This window comes from Triticum urartu, chromosome 2A (genome assembly GCF_056163025.1).
Source record: "Triticum urartu cultivar PI428250 chromosome 2A, HENAU_Tu73, whole genome shotgun sequence".
NCBI lineage: Eukaryota > Viridiplantae > Streptophyta > Magnoliopsida > Poales > Poaceae > Triticum > Triticum urartu.
This window is the reverse complement of record NC_141874.1, coordinates 525999544-526023446: the sequence shown is the minus strand read 5'-3', so window position 1 is coordinate 526023446 and position 23903 is coordinate 525999544. Positions and strand designations below refer to the sequence as shown.

General features: G+C 46.6%; 1 pseudogene; it reads left to right on the top strand.

Annotated features, from left to right (window-relative positions):
* The first annotated feature begins 1957 nt into the window (after positions 1–1957).
* LOC125537196 (serine carboxypeptidase-like 7) overlaps positions 1958–23903 on the top strand; it is a 32997-nt pseudogene continuing 11051 nt past the window's right edge.

The following is a 23903-nucleotide window of genomic DNA, read 5'->3' as shown; positions in this document are numbered from 1 at the left end:
GTCCTACCTGGGCACGGGGGAAAGCCTTCTGCTTGGTATCTTCACGACCCATCAGTCCGGCCCATATCGAATAGCCCGGACACCCGAGGACCCCATAATCCAGGACTCCCTTAGTGCCCACCCCTCTCTGAAAACATGTGGAAATGCAACGCCGGCGACGAAGGCAGCAATGACGATGAGACAGGGGTTGATCTCGGGTAGGGGGTCCCGAACTGTGTGTCTGAGGATCGAGAGTAACAAGGGACAAGGGGAACATGGTGTTTACCCAGGTTCGGGCCCTCTTAATGTAGGTAAAACCATACATCCTGCTTGATTGTATTTGATGAGTATAGGGGTTACAAGAGTTGATCTACCTCGAGATCATAATGGCTAAACCCTAGTTGTCTAGCCTATAAGAATTCTGATTGCCTCTATGGACTAAACCCTCCAGTTTATATACACACAGGAGGGGCCTAGGGTTGTACAGAGTCAGTTTGTGGAAGAGGGGAATTACATAACCGGACACCAATCTTGTCATCCACGCATAGGAGAGTCCTACCCGGACACGGGGGAAAGCCTTCTGCTTTGTATCTTCACGGCCCATCAGTCTGGCCCATATCGAATAGCTCGGGCACCCGAGGACCCCCTAATCCAGGACTCCCTCAGTGCCCCCCCTCTCTGAAACATGTGGAAATGCAACGCCGGTGCCGGAGGCAGCGATGACGACGAGACAGGGGCGTGCGCGCGCATGTGTGTGTTGTGTACCACAAGGAGAGAGGGAGAGAGAGAGATGGTGGTAAACTGGAAACCTTCCGAAATGCATTTTGGTGGGCGACGAGATAAGAGCATCTCCAGCCGTTGGAGCCCCCCAGGACAATCGCCGGGCCAAAAATAGCACGTCCTAGGGGGAAAAACAACTTTGCCGGATGAAACGCGAAGACGGTTTCCCAGCCGTTGGTGCCCCAGGACAGTCGCCAGGCAAAAAATGAATGAGTGGGCCAGAAAAAATGATACATGGAGGAATATGATTGGTTGTCGCTTCCGTCGGCGCCCCCAGCAGCCCCCTAGCACATTGGGTTTGGCCTGGGTTCGTCGGCACCTTTTTGAGGCCTTGGGGGGCTTGGGGGCCATGGCTGGGGCTTTTTTTTGCCATTTTTAGCTCGCCATCAGAAGAAAAGGCGCCTGGGGGTGGCACTCGGGGGCGGCTGGAGATGCTCTAAGGGATAGCGGTTATCTCTCCCGCACCGCCTATTTTTGATAGGTGGGTCCGCCCTGTCGAAAAAGGTTTAAAACACGCCAAGACTTTGTTCAGTGCAATTTCAAACCAACCAGCCCCAAAAATGATGGTTTTTGCAAAAAAGATGGTAGTAAAATGGAAACCTTGTCTTCATTTTTTAATTTACTCAAGTTTAAGATATAATGCATTTCGAAAGATCGGTCCAAATTGATTTTGTAGCAATTTATAACGTACTGTATTGGACTTCTTCAGTTCCTCCGTCCACAATGCTAGCCGTCCACAGAGCGCCATCCCACTTTCGAAGACCTGGGTCCCATTGTCATTGTTGATCCAACGAGCGCCGTTGGTACGCTACCTGCATGCTCCAGTGCAATCCTTTTACCTTTGGCGCATGTTGGCATGAATGTCGTGCCTTTGTATACTATGGTGGACTCCGTAGTATAGAGACTACAAGCAACAACAATCTTCCTTACCGTAAATAGAAACACAATCGGAGGGAAAATGATTCGTGACTTGAACGCGCCAACCAACGAATCGTACGAGCACATGCATGTTTTCGGCAGCCCTAATAACTTCCCGTTCTCCTGACCGGCTACATATGTGCATCTCACACGTACACCAATTGATTTCTCTGTCGTGTCCCACTTGACACACACACACACACACAACATCGCATGCACGACCGCAATCATGGCCAGAAGCCGCCGCCGCTTCTTGCCGTTGCTCCATCTCCGGTGACTCTGTATCTGCTACCTTCTCCTCTCACCGGCGGCCTCATCGCCAGTCGCCATCACGCAGCTGCCCGGGTTTGACGACCCCCCCCCCCCCCCCCCCGTTCTCCCTAGAAACTGGGTGCGACTGTTGGTGTCAAAACCGGCGGATCTCGGGTAGGGGGTCCTGAAGTGTGCATCTAAGGTCGATGGTAATAGGAGACAGGGGACACAATGTTTTACCTAGGTTCGGTCCCTCTCTATGGAGGTAATACCCTACGTCATGCTTGATTGATCTTGATGAATATGAGTATTACAAGAGTTGATCTACCACGAGATCGTAATGGCTGATCCTTAGAGGCCTAGCTTGTATGACAATGGTAATGTCTCTATCCTCCTGATTAAGTCCTCCGGTTTATATAGACACCGGGGGGATCTAGGGTTACACAAGGTCGGTTACAAAGAAAGGAATCTACATATTTGGTCGCCTAGCTTTCCTTCCACGCCAAAGAGAGTCCCATCCGGACTTCGGTCTTCGTATCTTCACAGCCCATCAGTCCGGCCCATGGCTAACAGGTCGGACGCCCGAGGACCCCTTAGTCCAGGACTCCCTCAGTAGCCCCTGAACCTGGCTTCAATGACAACGTATCCGGCGCGTAGATCTGTCTTTGGCATTGCAAGGCGGGTTCCTTCCTCCGAACTCCAAGATAGTCTTCGGACGTATTTGAAAGTTTCCGGACCTGTAACACAACACCACACACAACTGCGGAGAGAATATAATATTCCACGAGTCCCATCCGCTGACAACTTTTTTACAACATGACATCATGTCTGCCCGGTCACTATATCGAACCGTTTTGTCTGCCATCCCGTGTTTCGAGATGCGATTTCCATTGGCACGTCTTGTCAAAGCAGAGATTGTGTCCCATTATTGCGGGATCCTCATCAATACGGGCATGGGTAACCCAACCGTGCCGCTTACATAGCCCTTGGGAGTAGGTGAGTTTTAAGGCGAGTAGGAAGGCGTTTGACATTCGCGGCCTTTATAAGGGGATAAGGATTCGTCCTCATTCACCCACACCTCCTCCTTCCTCTGCACATCCATTCTTGAGCTCCAGTGCCCAAGCTCTAGCTTCCCCCGCCGGAGAAAGCACTCCAACCATGTCCGGATCCGGAGCTGGTGGCAAGTGGATGGCCTCCTCTGTTAAGAAGAAAGACATAAAGGAGCTCCGAGAGGTCGGATATCTGGCCAAGGAGATCGTTCACCATCTCCCGGCCAAGGGACGGATCGTCCGTACCCCAGAGCCCCATGAGAGGGTTGTGTTTCTCACACTTCGTCCGTGGGCTGGGATTCCCTCTCCACCCGTTTTTCCGCGGACTGATGTTTTACTATGGACTGGATTTCCATGATCTAGCCCCAACTTTATCCTCAACATCTCAGCATTTATAGTCATTTGCGAGGCCTTTCTCCGTATCCCACCTCACTTCGGCCTATGGCTGAAGACCTTTAATGTAAAGCTGAAGGTGGTGAGAGGCCAACAAGTAGAGTGCGGAGGCGCCATGGTGGGCAAGATGCCCAATGTCACATGGCCCGAAGGCTCCTTTGTGGAGACGGTGAAGGGGTGGCAATCGGGGTGGTTCTACATCACCGAGCCGCGCGACACCAACTGGGCAGTGGCCCCCGAATTCTGATCCGGAGTTCCGATGCGGCTCACCTCCTGGCAAGAGAAGGGTCTAACCTGGGGTTCTTCGAACGAGCTAACTGGGCTCCAGACGTGCGTCCAGAACATGATAACCAAGAGAATCAAACTTGTCAACGTGATCTAGGTTATGCTCATTCGCCGGATCCTTCTGTGCCAACGCGGAACATGCTATTTGTGGGAGTTCGATCCGGCCAACCACCAGACGCTGCTAGAGCTCTTCAACACGACGCACGAAGACATCTGGAAAGTGCTCTTCAAGGCCGACGAGACACCACCGCCTACGACCGAGGATCGCGGGCTTAGCTTAAAACACCAGGCTAATTCGGTAAGTTCTTTCATGTTTTCAAGGTATAGCCTTTACTGACATATTTTGAGAAGGAGTCTAAGCCTTCCTATCAATTTTTTAGGCCTGGATCGACATAGCGGCGCGGATTAACTGTCCGGCTCCACCGCCCGAAGATCAAGAAACCCCACTTCTGACGAAGATGTTGTTTCCGGCGCCTTATGATGTGCCGGAGAAGAAGGCCAAGAAAACGGCCAAAGGGGCTCGGAGTGGCCTTCGCCGAAAAGGTGTTTCAGACGTGATGTCCGAAGACGAGACTCACTATTCGGCCGCCGAAGACGACGAGGAGGAGGAGGAAGAAAGTGACTCCCCTGAGGGGGGAAGGAAGGAAAGGGGGGCCTCCCCAAATTTGGAGGTGAAGGCGCCCAAGAGGGGGAAGGGCTCCCTTGCGGATAACTCTGCGTGGGATGTCGATAGCAGTCCGGAGCGAATGCCCCGGACCAAGCCTCGGGCCGCCTCGTAAGTACCAAAAACCTTATGCACGTCCAAATGCCTGGCCTTTCCATTTTTTAATGTTAATATGTTTAAATTATGCCATCACAGTCCGGCCCGCGACAGCTCCCCGCGATCCTCGACAGAGGGTTCGCTAGATTCAAAGGAGATGGCTAGCATGTCACCGCCGCCCGCTCACTCTGTCTCGGGCAAGGGTGATGACGAGGTGGTGTCCCAAAGGACATTCCTAGACCGGGGGAAGGTTCCAGAGATCGTCGGGGTGGCGCCCAAGGATGACTCCTCGGCCGCCGGACACATGGGGGAAAAAGCCCCCATGGGGACTGGTGATAGGAGCGAAATTCCATTTGGCCCCCAGCCGGATACCATTCCGGAGACCTACACGGCTCCGGAGTCCAGCGAACGGCCTTCCCCGAAAGAAGGAGGTGTGCATGTTCCGCTGGTGACCTCTGTCCAACCAGAGGCACCGAATAATCTACTGGAAGCACTGTGAGGCGCTTCCATTGTGGATGAACACCGTGTCCTTATGGGTACGGTGATCGAGAAGGTTCAGTCCGCCAATAGCGGCCTGACCGAAGTCTGCGCTAGCCTTTTAACAGGCTTTGAGGTAAGTAATGTAATTGTAGAAAGGATATCACAGTGTAGACAGTAGCCCCTGATGCTCTGTTCGGTGTTCGGAAAAAAGCCGAATAGAGGATCAAAGTAATTTTCGAGGAGTCTAACATAAGATGTCTATGTGAATAAGCAGGGGTCATTGCTGGCTGCTGCTACTCATACTGCGGAGGTCTCCAGCCTGAAGCAGAGCCTGGAGCGGACTGAAGAAGAGTTCGGCCTCATGAAGAAGTAGCTGGAGGAGAGCCAAGGTATGCAGTGACCCGAATTTGGAGCTCTACAGGGGCGTTTACGGATTTTTCGCACAGCGTATCAGATACTGCTGAGTTCTATCGAGCCGGAGAAGGGAGTTCTACGGAGAAGCTATTCTTGTCTCAATATCTTGGACCAGCACATCCGGTGCCCTTCAGCGACTAGCTGAAACAGTTGGTTGAGCTGCACAAGGCAGCCGAGCTAGCCATGAAGGACCTGATAGTCCGACTATGGCCTGCCGCGTCGATACCCAGCAGCTACTTCGGACTTGCGAAGCGGCTTGTTAGTGCCTGCCCGCGGCTTGAGGTCATAAAGCGGTTGGTCTGTATTGAAGCTGCCTGGATGGCCTTTGCCTGTGTCAAGATGCACTGGGCGAAGATGGATGCAGAGAAGCTGATGACTGAGGGGCCGCCTGAGGGCAAGGAGCACCACCGACCCGAGTTATATTTTGATGGTGTCCTGGAGGGATCCCGCCTTGTGGTGGAGCAATGTGCGAAGGATGTTATATTCCCATGAAAATATTCGTATTATCCTGTCCTGTAACATGAAACAACGATGTTATGCAATATAATGATTGTTATGTTTTTATTTTTTCCTCCTGTGCGGCCGTGTTGTATGAAATCTGAGGGTTGGCCAGTCGTCGGCTTCTGCCCCCATGTAGGTAGTACGGGGGTGTTCGGGGTGGAATCTAAACAATCTTGATCCAATTATATGGTCCTTGAAGGAGTTGTTTAGCACAATGAACCAGGCAACCAGACTATGCGGCTTGAACACCCTCACTTAGCCATAGGAGTTTTACAATAAAAACATGGGCACAACCCCTAGTATCTGAACTAGAGTGTTGTAAGCGTATGATCGGGAAGTACCGATCCTTCGCATGATGCGGAAGAAATCTCCAACGATTTGTAACCTCCGAACAGCTGACCGGCTCACACCGCATCATGAGAGTCAGTTTTCGGCTTTCTCTACTGAGGTGCTCCTTTGGATAAACCAAGGCACAATCGCAGTAGTTCTCCCTTTACTACCTTAGTCGATATAGCGGAACGTAAGATAGCAAGCACAGGAGCTGGGCAACCCAACTATTGACCAAAGACATGATTCGGAGCCAATGCATATAATGCTAAATTCGGGGTGCCGAACTATACTTATAAAAAGTGTTCGGACTTTTGTTGCCGTAATGTGGGGTGCTATGAACCCCCTGGAAAACATCAAATGTACCAAAGTGTACGGGTGCTACCTGATAGGGTTATCCACAAGGGAGCTGAGAGAAAAAAGAGAAAGAAAACAGAAAAGGTGCAAAGATAAAAAGCCGGGGTCCTAAAGCTCCAGCCGCAAACTGTTCTCATTGTAATTTAATTAGTATGTCAAGGCGCATTGATACATGTAGTGTGATAAGCAACATGCTATTTGATATGCCGAAATCAAGGGAGAGCTGCATGTGGGTCCTGAAAAACAGGTAGAGTTATCGTTAACCGAATCACCTAAAAATTCCCCCATATGTTTGTGTTTCTCGCCATCTTGGTGTGTTTATCCTTCAAGAGGACCGATGACTAGACCACCAGATGGGGCCTGTGGGATTGAGACCTGAAAAGGAAACAAGTAAAAGTGAAAGTATGTGTGTATCCGATGTCGGTTGAGCTGTACTATGGACCACAAGCGAGCTATGCCTCCGTCGATGCCCATGGGATTTTGACTGCGTAGTTATGTACGCGTAGCACGAATGCCACCACTTGATCGGGACTGAGACGGAGGCCAGATTGCTAGTCGAGCTCCTGACGAGCCGAGCTCTCCTGATGCAGAGTAGTTCAGATCCTCTTAACGGTGTCCGTGGGCTCGACAGCCGAATTAAGGTTCTGCTTGAGAAGGCCGCTCTGTACTTCTGCTGCTAAGGCAGCTGTGTGCTCTTCTGTACGGAGGGAGTGTTCCATATTTCCATTGACCTTTATGACGCCGCATGGACCGGGCATCTTGAGCTTGAGATAAGCATAGTGTGGTACTGCGTTGAATCGAGCAAACACAGTTTGTACGAGCAGTGCGTGATAGCCGCTGTGGAAGGGGACGATATCGAAGATTACCTCCTCGCTTTGGAAGTTGTCCGGAGATCCGAAGACAACCTCTAGTGTGATTGAGCCCGTACAACGGGCCTCTACACCTGGTATGACTCCTTTGAAGGTAGTCCTAGTGGGCTTGATCCGTGATGGGTTAATGTCCATTTTTCGCGCTATATCCTGATAGAGTAGATTGAGGCTGCTGCCTCCGTCCATAAGGACGCGAGTCAGGTGGAACCCATCAATTATTGGGTCTAGGACCAGTGCGGCTGAGCCACCGTGACGGATATTGGTCGGATGATCCCAGTGATCAAAAGTGATCGGGCATGACGACCATGGATTAAATTTTGGGGCGACTGGCTCTATCGCGTAGACGTCCCTGAGCGCACGCTTGCACTCCCTCTTGTGTATGTGGGTAGTGTATATCATTTTCACCGTTTTGACCTGAGGGGAAACTTCTTCTGTCCCCCTGTGTTCGGTTGTCGGGGCTCTTCATCATCGTCCTTGCTTTGCGATCCCTTTTCCCTGCTCTCGGCGTTTAATTTGCCGGCCTGTTTAAAAACCCAGCAATCTCTATTTGTATGATTGGGTGGTTTGTCCGGGGTGCCATGAATCTGGCACGGACGATCAAGTATGCGGTCCAAGCTGGATGGGCCTGAATTGTTCTTTTGGAATGGCTTCTTCCGCTGACCGGACTTAGAGCCACCGAATTCGGCATTGACCGTCGTATCCCCAGTGTTGTCACTATTGTTTCAATGCTTGTATATGTTGCGTCTAGACTTGTCTTTGTTATTTTTAACTTCGGGGGTGCCGGCGTCGCTTGCATTGTTTTTGCTACAGGCCAACCAACTGTCCTCGCCCGCACAAAAGCGGTTCATGAGTGTCGTGAGGGCCGCCATGGATTTTGGCTTTTCTTGGCCAAGGTGGCGAGCAAGCCATTCGTCGCGGATGCTGTGTTTGAAGGCTGCTAGGGCTTCGCCATCCGGACAATCGACGATTTTGTTCTTTTTAGTTAAGAACCTAGTCCAGAATTTCCTGTCGGACTCTCCGGGCTGTTGAACTATATGGCTTAAGTCATCAGCGTCTGGAGGTTGAACATATGTACCTTGGAAGTTATCGAGGAAGGCCTCTTCCAAGTCCTCCCAGCTGCCAATAGAATTTTCAGGCAGACTGTTGAGCCAATGCCGAGCTGGCCCCATGAGTTTTAAAGGGAGGTATTTGATGGTGCGGAGGTCATCGCCTCGGGCCATATGAATGTGGAGACTGAAGTCTTCGATCCACACCGTGGGGTCTGTGGTTCCATCGTATGATTCTATATTCACGGGTTTGAACCCCTCTGGGAATTCATGATCCATGACCTCATCAGTGAAGCAATGAGGATGTGTGGCGCCTCTCTATCGGGCCGTATCGCGACGTAGCTCTGATGGAGTCCGTCTGCGGTTTTCAGCCCGCGCATGACTAAGTTTGTCACGTCCGAATAGGTGGCCGTCATCGCGTGTCGAGGCACGTCCTCGCGATCCATAGATTGATATGGTATGTCCTACTTTATTGTTCAGGTTTTGCCGAAGGTCATATGTATGGCCGTGGGTTAATTTACCTCTACCTATGCGATGAGACAGGGCGGGCTGGTGTTCGACGTGAGTTGCCGTTTTGTCCCGACCACGTGGTGGTCGGTCAGCCGCATTGTACGATGGTGGTATGTATTCCGGCGCCTCCTCGTCAAACTGAGGTAGCAATTTGCGCTTTGGGTAGCTTTTGGTTGGGCGCTTGAGGCCGTATTCTTCGGCTGCTAGGACATCGGTCCGTTTATCATTGAGCAGATCTTGGTCAGCTTGAAGCTGTTGCTGCTTCTTTTTCAGGCTCCTTGCAGTGGCTAATAGCTGGCGTTTGAAGCGCTCCTGCTCAAGAGGTTCCTCAGGCACAATGAAATCATCGGTGCCGAGGCTCACCTCATCCTCGAAGAGCGAAAGATAACTTTCATCCTCTAAGTCTTTGTGTGTGGCCTGTTTACTAGGGCTAACCTGCCCATCTTCCCGTTCATCTTGTTCATTAGCTATTTCAACGGGGTCTTTGTTGTCTTCGGCACCTTCTGGAGTGTTATCTTCTCCTATGTCGGTGTTGCTGTCTTTATTGCGGCGTGACTTAGAGTTGCGCCGTTGACGCCAGCTCTTGTATTGTATTTCGAAAGGTTTATCCTCAGCTAGATCTTCCTTGTCATCGCCGCTGTTCTCCTTTGGTGCATCCATCATGTATACATCATACGAGGAAGTGGCCGTCCAGCATCCGGTGAATGGCGGGTTTTGGGCCTCTTCTTATCCGGCATCGTCCTCCATACCGTCAATGTCCTCGGAGTCGTAATCAAGTGTGTCGGTCAAATCCTCGACCGTGGCTATGAAGTGGGTGGCGGGTGGGAAGCAAAATTCTCCATCGTCAGCCCCTAATTCGGACCGGATAGAGTTCGGATGTGAGTCCTTCGTCAAGGACAGGTTTTTTAATGAGTTTAGCATGTCGCCCAAAGGCGAGTGCTAGAAGATGTCTACGGCGCTGAATTCGAAGATCGATAAACGATCAAGTTCAGCATCCACAGGCTCACATGGTTCGGAACTTACGGCCAGAGATGAGTCCGGAGTTCTGGTGGCACAGTTATCGCGTGAGATCAAGTCTATGTGCGGCTCCAACGCCAGGGAATCTGTGGCCTCTGTGGCAGGGTTGAGCTTCCCGTCCTTGGATGGTGTAGTCTGCTCCGGATCTAAGGCCAGAGTGGTTACGGGAGCTGTCTCCTGGATGCAGTTTGATGACAGATTTAGGCTATGTCTCTCAGTGTGACCAGGAGTGGTAGCCGCGGTCTCGAATCCGGCGAAGATCAAGTCTCCACGGATGTCCGCAACGTAGTTCAAGCTCCCAAATCTGACCTGATGGCCAGGGGCGTAGTTTTCGATCTGCTCTAGATGGCCAAACGAATTGGCCCGCAGTGCGAAGCCTCCGAACACAAAAATTTGTCCGGGGAGGAAAGTTTCTCCTTGGACAGCATTATTATTGACGATTGAAGGGGTCATCAAACCTTTTGGCAACAACATAGTGGAACTCTCAATGAAAGCACCAATGTCGGTGTCAAAACCAGCGGATCTCGGGTAGGGGGTCCCGAACTGTGCGTCTAAGGTCGATGGTAATAGGAGACAGGGGACACAATGTTTTACCCAGGTTCAGGCCCTCTCTATGGAGGTAATTCCCTACGTCCTACTTGATTGATCTTGATGAATATGAGTATTACATGAGTTGATCTACAACGAGATTGTAATGGCTAAACCCTAGAGGCTTAGCTTGTGTGGCTATGGTAATGTCTCTATCCTCCGGATTAAGTCCTCCGGTTTATATAGACACCGGGAGGATCTAGGGTTACACAAGGTCGGTTACAAAGAAAGGAATCTACATATTTGGTCGCCAAGCTTGCCTTCCACGCCAAGGAGAGTCCCATCCGGACACGGGTGCAGTCTTCGGTCTTCGTATCTTCACAGCCCATGAATCCGGCCCATGGCTAACAGGTCGGTGATACGTCTCCAACGTATCTATAATTTTTGATTGCTCCATGCTATATTATCTACTGTTTTGGACATTATTGGGCTTTATTATCCACTTTTATATTACTTTTGGGACTAACCTATTAACCGGAGGCCCAGCCCAGAATTGCTATTTTTTGCCTGTTTTAGAGTTTCGAAGAGAAGGAATATCAAACGGAGTCCAAACGTAATGAAACCTTCGGGAACGTGATTTTCTCACCGAATACAACTCAGGAGACTTGGACCCTACGTCAAGCCAACTAATAGGAGGCCACGAGGTAGGGGGCGCGCCTGCCCCCCCCAGGCGCGCCCTCCACCCTTGTGGGCCTCCTGTTGCTCCACCGACGTACTTCTTCCTCCTATATATACCCACGTACCCCCAAACGATCAGATACAGAGCCAAAACCGTAATTCCACAGCCGTAACTTTCTGTATCCATGAGATCCCATCTTGGGGCCTGTTCCGAAGCTCCGCCGGAGGGGGCATCGATCATGGAGGGCTTCTACATCAACACCATAGCCTCTCCGATGAAGTGTGAGTAGTTCACTTCAGACCTACGGGTCCATAGTTAGTAGCTAGATGGCTTCTTCTCTCTTTTTGGATTTCAATACAATGTTCTCCCCCTCCCTTGTGGAGATCTATTCGGTGTAATCTTCTTTTTGCGGTGTGTTTGTTGAGACCGATGAATTGTGGGTTTATGATCAAGTCTATCTATGGATAATATTTGAATCTTCTCTGAATTATTTTATGTATGATTGGTTATCTTTGCAAGTCGCTTCGAATTATCAGTTTGGTTTGGCCTACTAGATTGATCTTTCTTGCAATGGGAGAATTGCTTAGCTTTGGGTTCAATCTTGCGGTGTCCTTTCCCGGTGACAGTAAGGGCAGCAAGGCATGTATTGTATTGTTGCCATCGAGGATAAAAAGCTGGGGTTTTCTTCATATTGCATGAGTTTATCCCTCTACATCATGTCATCTTGCTTAAGGCGTTACTCTGTTTTTAACTTAATACTCTAGATGCATGCTGGATAGCGGTCAATGAGTGGAGTAATAGTAGTAGATGCAGGCAGGAGTCGGTCTACTTGTCTCGGACATGATGCCTATATACATGATCATACCTAGATATCCTCATAACTATGCTCAATTCTGTCAATTGCTCAACAGTAATTTGTTCACCCGCCGTAGAATACTTATGCTCTCGAGAGAAGCCACTAGTGAAACCTATGGCCCCGGGTCTATCTTTATCATATCAATATCCTACTACTTAGTTATTTACTTTGCTATTTACTTTTTCTTTATTTTACTTTGCATCTTTATCATAAAAATACCAAGAATATTATCTTATCATATCTATCAGATCTCACTCTCGTAAGTGGCCCTATAGGGATTGACAACCCCTATTTGCGTTGCTTGCGAGGATTTATTTGTTTTGTGCAGGTACGAGGGACTCGCGCGTAGCCTCCTACTGGATTGATACGTTGGTTCTCGAAAACAGAGGGAAATACTTACGCTACTTTGCTGGATCATCCCTTCCTCTTCGGGGAAAACCAATGCAGTGCTAAAATAGGTAGCAAGAAGGATTTCTGGCGCCGTTGCCGGGGAGGTTCGCGCAAGTCAAGATTTGACTCCCGACACCAAGCCATTTCTGGTGCCGTTGCCGGGGAGGTTCGCGCAAGTAAAGATTTGACTCCCGACAACGAGCCATTTCTGGCGCCGTTGCCGGGGAGGTCTACGCAAAAGTCAACATACCAAGTACCCATCACATACCCTTATCTCCCGCATTACATTATTTGCCATTTGCCTCTCGTTTTCCTCTCCCCCCAATTCACCCTTGCCGTTTTATTCGCCCTCTCTCTCTATCCTCCCTCTCTATTTGCCTCTTTTTGTCCGCTTGCTTTTTGCTTGCTTGTGTGTTAGTTTGCTTGTTTGTCGCGATGGCTCAAGATAATACTAAATTGTGTGACTTCACCAATACCAACAACAATGATTTTATTAGCACTCCGATTGCTCCTCTTACCGATGCTGAATCTTGTGAAATTAATACTGCTTTGCTGAATCTTGTCATGAAATATCCGTTCTCCGGCCTTCCTAGTGAAGATGCCGCTACCCATCTAAATAGCTTCATTGATCTGTGTGACATGCAAAAGAAGAAAGATGCCTTTATAAAAGCATGTTCTTCTAGTTCCGATGAAAATAATGATGAAGATCTAAAAGTTATTGATGTGTCCCCTATTAAATCTTTTTTTTGCAATATTAATCTTGATAATGATGGGACTAAATATGATCCACCCTTACCTAGAAGGCGTTCCAAGAATTCTGAATCTTTTGATCTTGATGATAAATTTGATAAAAGTGGGATTGAAGAAATTAAAACTCTAGATGTTGCTAAACCCACTATTATGGATTTCAAGGAATTTAACTATGAAAATTGCTCTTTGATTGATTGTATTTCCTTGTTGCAATCCGTGCTAAATTCTCCTCACGCTTATAGTCAAACTAAAGTGTTTACTAAACATATCGTTGATGCCTTGATGCAATCTTATGAAGAAAAACTTGAATTGGAAGTTTCTATCCCTAGAAAACTTTATGATGAGTGGGAACCAACTATTAAAATTAAAATTAAAGATCATGAATGATATGCTTTATGTGATTTGGGTGCTAGTGTTTCCATGATTCCAAAGACTTTGTGTGATTTGTTAGGTTTCCGTGATTTTGATGAGTGCTCTCTAAACTTGCACCTTGCGGATTCCACTATTAAGAAACCTATGGGAAGAATTAATGATGTTCTTATTGTTTCAAATAGGAATTATGTGCCCGTAGATTTTATTGTTCTTGACATAGATTGCAATCCTTCATGTCCTATTATTCTTGGTAGACCTTTCCTTAGAACAATTGGTGCAATTATTGATATGAAGGAAGGAAATATTAGATTCCAATTTCCATTAAGGAAAGTCATGGAACACTTTCCTAGAAAGAAAATTAAATTACCTTATGAATCTATTATGAGAGCCACTTATGGATTTCCTACCAAAGATGGCAATACCTAGATCTATTCTTGCTTGTTATGCCTAGCTAGGGGCGTTAAACGATAGCGCTTGTTGGGAGGCAACCCAATTTTATTTTTATTCCTTAATTTTTGCTCCTGTTTAGTAATAAATAAATTATCTATCCTCTGTTTTGGTTGTGTTTTTTGTGTTTAATTAGTGTTTGTGCCAAGTAGAACCGTTGGGAAGACTTGGGGAAAGTCTTGTTGAACTTGCTGTAAAAAACAGAAACTTTAGCGCTCACGAGAACTGCTGTCATTTTTATTTGGAAAGTGATATTTAGTTAATTATTTTTGCAGATGATTAATAGATAAATTCCTCACGTCCACCAATTTATTTTAGAATTTTTGGGGTTCCAGATCTTGCGCTAGCTACAGATTACTACAGACTGTTCTGTTTTTGACAGATTCTGTTTTTCGTGTGTTGTTTGCTTATTTTGATGAATCTATGGCTAGTAAATTAGTTTATAAACCATAGAGAAGTTGGAATACAGTAGGTATAACACCCATATAAATAAAGAATGAGTTCATTACAGTACCTTGAAGTGGACTTTTGTTTTCTTTCGCTAACGGAGCTCACGAGATTTTCTACTTTAAGTTTTGTGTTGTGAAGTTTTCAATTTTTGGGTAAAGATTTGATGGATTATGGAACAAGGAGTGGCAAGAGCCTAAGATTGGGGATGCCCCTGGAACCCCGAAGATAATCTAAGGACACCTAAAAGCCAAAGCTTGGGGATGCCCCGGAAAGCATCCCCTCTTTCGTCTACTTCTATCGGTAACTTTACTTGGAGCTATATTTTTATTTACCACATGATATGTGTTTTGCTTGGAGCGTCTTCTATGATTTGAGTCTTTGCTTATTAGTTTACCACAATCATCCTTGCTGTACACACCTTTTGAGAGAGCCATACATGATTTGGAATTTGTTAGAATACTCTATGTGTTTCGCTTATATCTTTTGAGTTATATAATTTTGCTCTAGTGCTTCACTTATATCTTTTAGAGCACGGTGGTGGATTTGTTTTATAGAAATTATTGATCTCTCATGCTTCACTTAGATTATTTTGAGAGTCTTAATATCATGGTAATTTGCTTAAAACCCTAATATGCTTGGTATGCAAGATTAATAATAAAACTCTCTTATGAGTGTGTTGAATACTATGATAAGTTTGATACTTGATAATTGTTTTGGGATATGGAGATGGTGATATTAAAGTCATGGTAGTTGAGTAGTTGTGAATTTGAGAAATACTTGTGTTGAAGCTTGTGATTCCCGTAGCATGCACGTATGGTGAACCGTTATGTGATGAAGTCGGAGCATGATTTATTTATTGATTGTATTCCTTATGAGTGGCGGTCGTGGACGAGCGATGGTCTTTTCCTACCAATCTATCCCCCTAGGAGCATGCACGTAATACTTTGCTTTGATAACTTGTAGATTTTTGCAATAAGTATATGAGTTCTTTATGACTAATGTTGAGTCCATGGATTATACGCACTCTCACCCTTCCACCTTTACTAGCCTCTCTAATACCGCGCACCTTTCGCCGGTATCATACACCCACCATATACCTTCCTCAAAACAGCCACCATACCTACCTATTATGGCATTTCCATAGCCATTCCGAGATATATTGCCATGCAACTTTCCACCGTTCCGTTTATGACACACTCCATCATTGTCATATTTCTTAGCATGATCATGTAGTTGACATAGTATTTGTGGCAAAGCCACCGTTCATAATTCGTTCATACATGTCACTCATGCATCATTGCATATCCCGGTACACCGCCGGAGGCATTCATATAGAGTCATATTTTTGTTCTAAGTATCGAGTTGTAATTATTGAGTTGTAAGAAAAATAAAAGTGTGATGATCATCATTATTAGAGCATTGTCCCAGTGAGGAAAGGATGATGGAGACTATGATTCCCCCACAAGTCGGGATGAGACTCCGGATGAAAAAAAGAGAAAGAGAAGAGGCCATAAAAGAGAAAAGGCCCAAATAAAAATAAAAAAATGAGAGAAAAAGAGAGAAGGGACAATGTTACTATCCTTTTACCACACTTGTCCTTCAAAGTAGCACCATGATCTTCATAGTAGAGAGTCTCTCATGTTATCACTTTCATATACTAGTGGGAATCTTTCATTATAGAACTTGGCTTGTATATTCCAATGATGGGCTTCCTCAAATTGCCCTAGGTCTTCATGAGCAAGCAAGTTGGATGCACACCCACTTAGTTTCTTTTTGAGCTTTCATATACTTATAGCTCTAGTGCATCCGTTGCATGGCAATCCCTACTCACTCACATTGATATCTATTGATGGGCATCTCCATAGCCCGTTGATATGCCTAGTTGATGTGAGACTATCTTCTCCCTTTTTGTCTTCTCCACAACCACCACTCTATTCCACCTATAGTGTTATATCCTTGGCTCACGCTCATGTATTGCGTGAAGATTGAAAAGGTTTGAGAATGTCAAAAGTATGAAACAATTGCTTGGCTTGTCATCAGGGTTGTGCATGATTTAAATACTTTGTGTGGTGAAGATAGAGCATAGCCAGACTATATGATTTTGTAGGGATAACTTTCTTTAGCCATGTTATTTTGAGAAGACATAATTGCTTTGTTAGTATGCTTGAAGTATTATCATTTTTATGTCAATATGAACTTTTGTCTTGAATCTTTCGGATCTGAATATTCATACCACAATTAAGAAGAATTACATTAAAATTATGCCAAGTAGCACTCCGCATCAAAAATTTTGTTTTTATCATTTACCTACTCGAGGACGAGCGGGAATTAAGCTTGGGGATGCTTGATACGTCTCCAACGTATCTATAATTTTTTATTGCTCCATGCTATATCTACTGTTTTGGACATTATTGGGATTTATTATCCACTTTTATATTACTTTTGGGACTAACCTATTAACCGGAGGCCCAGCCCTGAATTGTTGTTTTTTTGCCTGTTTTAGGGTTTCGAAGAAAAGGAATATCAAACGGAGTCCAAATGGAATGAAACCATCGGGAACGTGATTTTCTCACCGAATACAACTCAGGAGACTTGGACCCTATGTCAAGCCAACTAACATGAGGCCACGAGGTAGGGGGCGTGCCTGCCCCCCCCCCCCAGGTGCGCTCCCCACGCTCGTGGGCCCCCTGTTGCTCCACCGACGTACTTCTTCCTCCTATATATACCCACGTACCCCCAAATGATCAGATACGGAGCCAAAACCCTAATTCCACCGCCGTAACTTTCTGTATCCACGAGATCCCATCTTGGGGCCTGTTCCAGAGCTCCGCTGGAGGGGGCATCGATCACGGAGGGCTTCTACATCAACACCATAGCCTCTCCGATGAAGTGCGAGTAGTTTACTTCATACCTACGGGTCCATAGTTAGTAGCTAGATGGCGTCTTCTCTCTTTTTGGATTTCAATACAATGTTCTCCCCCTCTCTTGTGGAGATCTATTTGATGTAATCTTCTTTTTGCGGTGTGTTTGTTGAGACCGATGAATTGTGGGTTTATGATCAAGTCTATCTATGAATATTATTTGAATCTTCTCTGAATTCTTTTATGTATGATTGGTTATCTTTGCAAGTCTCTTCAAATTATCAGTTTGGTTTGGCCTACTAGATTGATCTTTCTTGCAATGGGAGAAGTGCTTAGCTTTGGGTTCAATCTTGCAATGTCCTTTCCCGGTGACAGTAAGGGCAGCAAGGCACGTATTGTATTGTTGCCATCGAGGGTAACAAGATGGGGTTTTCTTCATATTGCATGAGTCTATTCCTCTACATCATGTCATCTTGCTTAAGGCGTTACTCTGTTTTTAACTTAATACTCTAGATGCATGCTGGATAGCGGTCAACGAGTGGAGTAATAGTAGTAGATGCAGGCAGGAGTCGGTCTACTTGTCTCGGACGTGATGCCTACATACATGATCATACCTAGATATTCTCATAACTATGCTCAATTCTGTCAATTGCTCAACAGTAATTTGTTCACCCACCGTAGAATACTTATGCTCTCAAGAGAAGCCACTAGTGAAACCTATGGCCACCGGGTCTATCTTTATCGTATCAATCTCCTACTACTTAGTTATTTACTTTGCTATTTACTTTGTCTTTATTTTACTTTGCATATTTATCATAAAAATACCAAAAATATTATCTTATCATATCTATCAGATCTCACTCTCGTCAGTGGCCCTATAGGGATTGACAACCCCTATTTGCGTTGGTTGCGAGGATTTATTTGTTTTGTGTAGGTACAAGGGACTTGCGCGTAGCCTCCTACCGGATTGATACCTTGGTTCTCAAAAACTGAGGGAAATACTTACGCTACTTTGCTGCATCATCCCTTCCTCTTCGGGGAAAACCAACGCAGTGCTAAAAGAGGTAGCAGTCGGACGCCCAAGGACCCCTTAGTCCAGGACTCCCTCAGTGACCCTGCATGAACATGTCTCATGCTTATTCTTGAAGTGAGGTGTTCATCTAAGAAACGGTGCGCACCTGTTTGCTGGTGGCTGCAGGTACATGGAGGTGGACGAGAGCAACGACGCACACCTTTTCTACTACTTCGTCCAGTCGGAGAAGGACCCCGCGAGAGACCCACTGGTGTTGTGGCTGCAGGGTGGGCCCGGCTGCTCCGGCCTCTCTGGCATGGTCTTCGAGATGGGTAACTAATTGCCCAGCTACCATACTAGCTAGCTTTGCTTCACACAAGTCACTAAAGCTACGAATTTGGTCTCCAATATATTACTCCTTCCGTCTTATAGTATAAGAGCGTTGTTGACACTACACTAATATAAAAAACACTCTTATTTAGAAAACAAGTTAAGACATATTTCATATCACATCACATCGCTCAATTATCTTACATATGCAGCACTTTCATGCATAGTAAAAGAGCCAATAAGAACGCTTTCGTCTTTCAGCCTCTCATCCTTTTTTCAATCACATGGCAGATTTGATTGTGTCCAAATCAAAGTTTTGTATCTATGCTCATTCAACTTTCCGAGCCTAATTGGATGGTTGCATTTTCATAGGCTATATAGGTTTTGCAATTGTGTCCAAATCAAACTTCCGATGTTATTTCTACAAAAATCCTACACCTATGAATAACCTACATAAGATTTACAAAATGTACCATGAATTCTCTGCTCTCCAGTCAATTTAATGGTGGGTGTGCAAGCCGCAAGGGGAGGGCAGTCGCTAATCCTGTCTCAAGTAATTTCATTTGCAACACATAAGATTTATTGCCTAGAAACTCTATGTAGGTCCAGCATTGCTTTTTTATGATTGAGAACACGGTAGCACTAGACTTAAAAACCATCTTTTTTTACCATCACTAGACTTGAGGTTTAAAAGTGGGTCTGGGAATGAGAGCTCAAAATAGTCCATTTCAAAAAAAGGAAAAAAAACTCAAAATAGTCCTGTACTCGGCACTCCTGCCTCGACCTCTGTTCGAACCAAACCCTCTTACCACCTCTGTTCGAACCGGACTCCCTCCCCAGTCTGGCAGTTCCCCTTCGTATCTCGTCCCTCTTCCGGCCCTAGCGCCGCCACGGCCACGTTGAACCGGCGGAAGCAATCGCAGGACCCTGGCCAGCTGTGGAAGTCGTCGATGTAGAAGATACCCTGGGAGAGCGATAGGGACTCCCCATCCATTCGTCGCGCCGCCGCGCCGAGGAAAAGCACCCAGCTTGTCTATATCGATGACGGCGTCGAGTCGCAATGAGCTCTGTGAGCGATTACCCCCGTTGGGCCACACCCGAGCGGGTGCCACTGAGAATGCCGGAGGCAATGGCGGAGGCTTTGCCGACTGCTTCTGAGTTCTGAAACAATCTCTCCAGTTCCGAGAGGCCTTCCACTGTGATCCTTCAACAGGTTCCGTCACATCCTTCGAAAGAACAAGGAAAGTTGCAGTGATATTCAATCGATCCCAACTACTCCCTTTGTAAAGTAATATAAAAGCGTTTAGATCACTACTTTTAGTGATCTAAACACTCTTATATTAATTTATAGAGGGAGTGCATATTTGTCTGACTTTCCCAAAAGTAGAAAAAAAGCATATACTCCCTCCGTCTTGTCCCTCAAATGGATGTATCTAGCAAAAAGTTGGTGCTAGATACATCCTTCAGGCACAAGCTTAGGACAAGCTTTTTCGGACGAAGGGAGTATGTGTTATAGTTTTCTGACGCGATACATGCCCACAGTCACTCCTGTGAATGATCAGATGTCTAAGTATTCTATACTAGTGTCAAAAAACGTCTTACATTATGGGACGGAGAGAGTACTTTGTAAGACAATGCGCTAATAATGAATTAAATGTTCATACGTGTACATGGCCTTCTAGTTTGACGTCCAAGGGTACAGAGGTGGACTCCCCGCCTTGCTCTACCGACCGGGGACATGGACCAAGGTATGGTGCCAATGTTTCTCTTTTTTGTAATCATAACATTTGAAGAAGAATATGCCTAAATATTCTGCCTCCTATTCTTCTTTAAATTCGAACCTCATTGGGCCAAATTGTAGCCCTGCCGAGATATCATCTGCTCAGTTTGGGCCTCACATCGGCCCACATCACCGCCCAACTCTGTCACCTCCCTAGCCTCACTGCTCAAACAAACTCGGGTCACGCTCAAAAAATGGGCTCGCTCATGCATTCCCGCCCCCCTTCGTGAATCTCGCTGCAAAATTGCCATCTCTGCCCTCGATCATGTAGAAGAATCCAGGCCTCTCTCCCCACCAGAACAACTCACTCGTAAGATCATCGTTTCTCTCCTAAAAAGCACCATTCTGGAAAAAATGTCTTACTGGAAATGGCGTGCCAAAGTGTCCCGAGCAATACACGGCGGTGAAAACTCCAAGTTCTTCCACATGTCTGCCTCACAACGGCTTCGTAAAGACAAAATCTTCTCCCTCACACGAGACAGCTCGGTTTTTACCTTGCATCAGCATAAAGCTGACATCCTGCGAGAGTTTTTTGTCATGCTCATCGGCTCTACTGTCACCATGCCTTGGCCTTTTGATCTCGCGTCGATCTATCCTCACCCCGTACCTGGCCTTCATGCCCTTGACGCGCAATTCACCAAAGATGAGATCAAATTGGCCTTTTTCCAAATGAACCCACAAGCAAGCCCTGGCTCCGATGGTTTCGGCCCCTCCTTCTATAAATCCTTCTGGCCCTCTATCAAACAGGAAATCCTCTCCTTTTTCGCACAATTTCACCAAGGTGTGGCAGAACGGAGCGCCTAAACTGTGCCCACATTGCTCTCCTTCCAAAATCTGCCTCCACAACATCACATGACGCCTTCAGACCAATATTTTTGCAAAACTGCCCAGTCAAAGTTGTTGCCAAGGTCCTAACTTTGTGCCTCAAACCTTTCATCCCTCATCTCGTCCATGGTAATCAGACCGGTTTCATTACCGGAAGGAACATTGCCGAAAACTATGTCTTTGCAGCAGATCTTATCAGCACTTGTCACTCTCACAAATGCCCAACCATGATATTCAAACTTGACTTCGGGAAGGCCTTTGATTCAGTTGCTTGGAACGCCCTAGACAAAATTATGGCTGTCTGTGGTTTCTCCCAAACTTTTCATAGTTGGATTCAAAATATTCTCCATACTGGCAAGACTTCCATCCTCCTAAACGGCCTTCCAGGTCGCTGGATTCCATGTAAGAATGGCCTGCGCCAGGGAGACCCGGCCTCCCCTACCTCTTCTTAATTGTCGTCAATCTGCTCCAGCAACTTATCCTCTAGAACTCCGATCCCGATCTCCACCACCCCATCTTTACCCACCTGCCCCCTACCATTCTCCAATACGCCGACGATACGTTGATCATCGCAGCCGCCTCCCCCGCCGCCGTTGTCACACTAAAAAATCCTTCAGAATTTTGCTCAGGCTACTGGCCTCACCATAAATTTCTCCAAAACCACCCTAGCAACCCTGCACACAAATGAAAACCTAGCTGCCACCACTGCACTCGCCATGGACTGCACGCGTGCTCTCCTTCCTCAAACCTACCTTGGACTCCCCCTTGCCCCGACCAAGCCTCCCTCCAATGCCTTCGCCCCGTTGATTGAACGATCCCGAAAACTTCTAACTGGTTGGCGTGCCAAGCTCCTAGACAGAGACGATCGACTCATCCTCATCTCGGCCGTCCTTGACTCCCTCCTTACATACTTTATGTCTGTCTTTCGCATCCCCCCAAAAACCCTAAAAATCATTGATTCCCTGAGAAGATCCTTTTTCTGGGCTGGTGAGGATGCCTGCTCGGGCGCAAAATGCCTGATTGCGTGGAAAAACGTTTGTACACCAAAAAAATTGGTGGTTTAGGGCTGAAAAATCTACAGGTTCAAAAAATTGTCTCCTAATGAAGTTTGCTGTCAAAGCACTCTCATCCACAGAATCACCCTGGCTAGACTGGCTAGACCTACAACACCCCAATGCCCTAGTCTCCTCGGGCCCCCAAACCTCTTTTCTATGCCGCACGATTTCTCAACAAATCCCAACCTTATAGTCAATTTCCTTTGTCTTAACAAACAGTGGAACGCACACTTACTTCTGGTTAGACACCTGGCTCACCCCAAAACCCCTAGCTACCACCTACCCACACCTCTTCTCACACTCAACACTACAGCTGGTAAAAGTGGCTAACATCTTGCGTTTCGGTATCGAAACAAACCTCCGTAATCGTCTCTCTCTCACTGAAGAAATAGAGTTGGTCTCGCTTTTGGCTGTTTTGCAGGACTTCGTGCCTTCGTCAGAGGAAGATCAACGGTTCCTCCTTCAGGGTCATGACTTCTCCACCAAGCAGGCTTACGGCTCCATTATGGCAAGGCCAGAAACAGACCTCATTGCTCCCCTCATCTGGAACACCAAGGCTCCTCACAAGACAAAGATCTTCGCTTGGATTCTCTTCAAAGATCGCCTAAGCACCGCCGTGAATCTTGCCCACAAGAATATAATCTCCTCGGACTTATGCACACGATATGCTATGCTACCGGAAGACTCCATTCACCTCTTCATCACATGCCCCCTCGCCAATAGAATTTGGCATCGAGTTGGTGTTCTGCCATAGGATGATGACCTTAATGAACTATGGGACATCCCACTACCTCAACACCTGCCCAAGAAAGCATGACCCTTCGTCCTTCTCGCGCTACTCTCCAGCATTTGGGCCGCGCGAAATGACATGCTCTTTAGGAATGTTGATCAATGTTCTATAATAACAATTAGAAACCTAGTATCAGACTTGGATCTCTGGTCACACCGTTTTGTTGATCCGGGTGACAAGGAGGACGTCTTCTCGTGGCGTACCTATCTCTCTGCACGATGCAATGTGCCTCCGTAATCTGGATCTGGTGTTTCTATAGCCGTTTTGAGCAATATATTCAGGTGGGGGAGCTCCCCCCCGGTGATTCTCAAAAAAATGTTGTACATGATTTTCTAGGTGAGCAGTGTAATCTTTATTGATAGCCCTACTGGGTCTGGGTTCTCGTACGCCACATCGGAGGAAGGGTTCATATCTAGTGATACCATGGCGGTTAAAAGGCTAGTCGTCTTTCTTGAAAAGGTCAGGACCCTTCCAGTTTCCCATGGTACATATGATTTGTGAAAAAACTACTCGGGAGGTGTTTTGTTAGGTATCATACCCAACTACACTTGTAACTCATAAGTTCTCTATAGATTTGTTACCGAAAACCCAATTTATTGACACTTCATACTTTATTTAAACTATGCTTAATGGGCTCTGTCAAAAATAAAATTGTGCTTAATGTGCCGAATACCTTCAACTGTTTTTTTGGAAATGGAGGCATACCCCCGGCCTCTGCATCATGGCGATGCATGCAGCCATCTTATTAAAAATCCTCAAAGGACCACAAAATCATGACCGTATTACATCTCGCAAACGGAGCAAAACAAATAAAAAGAAAGTAAGCGCTCCAAAATACAAC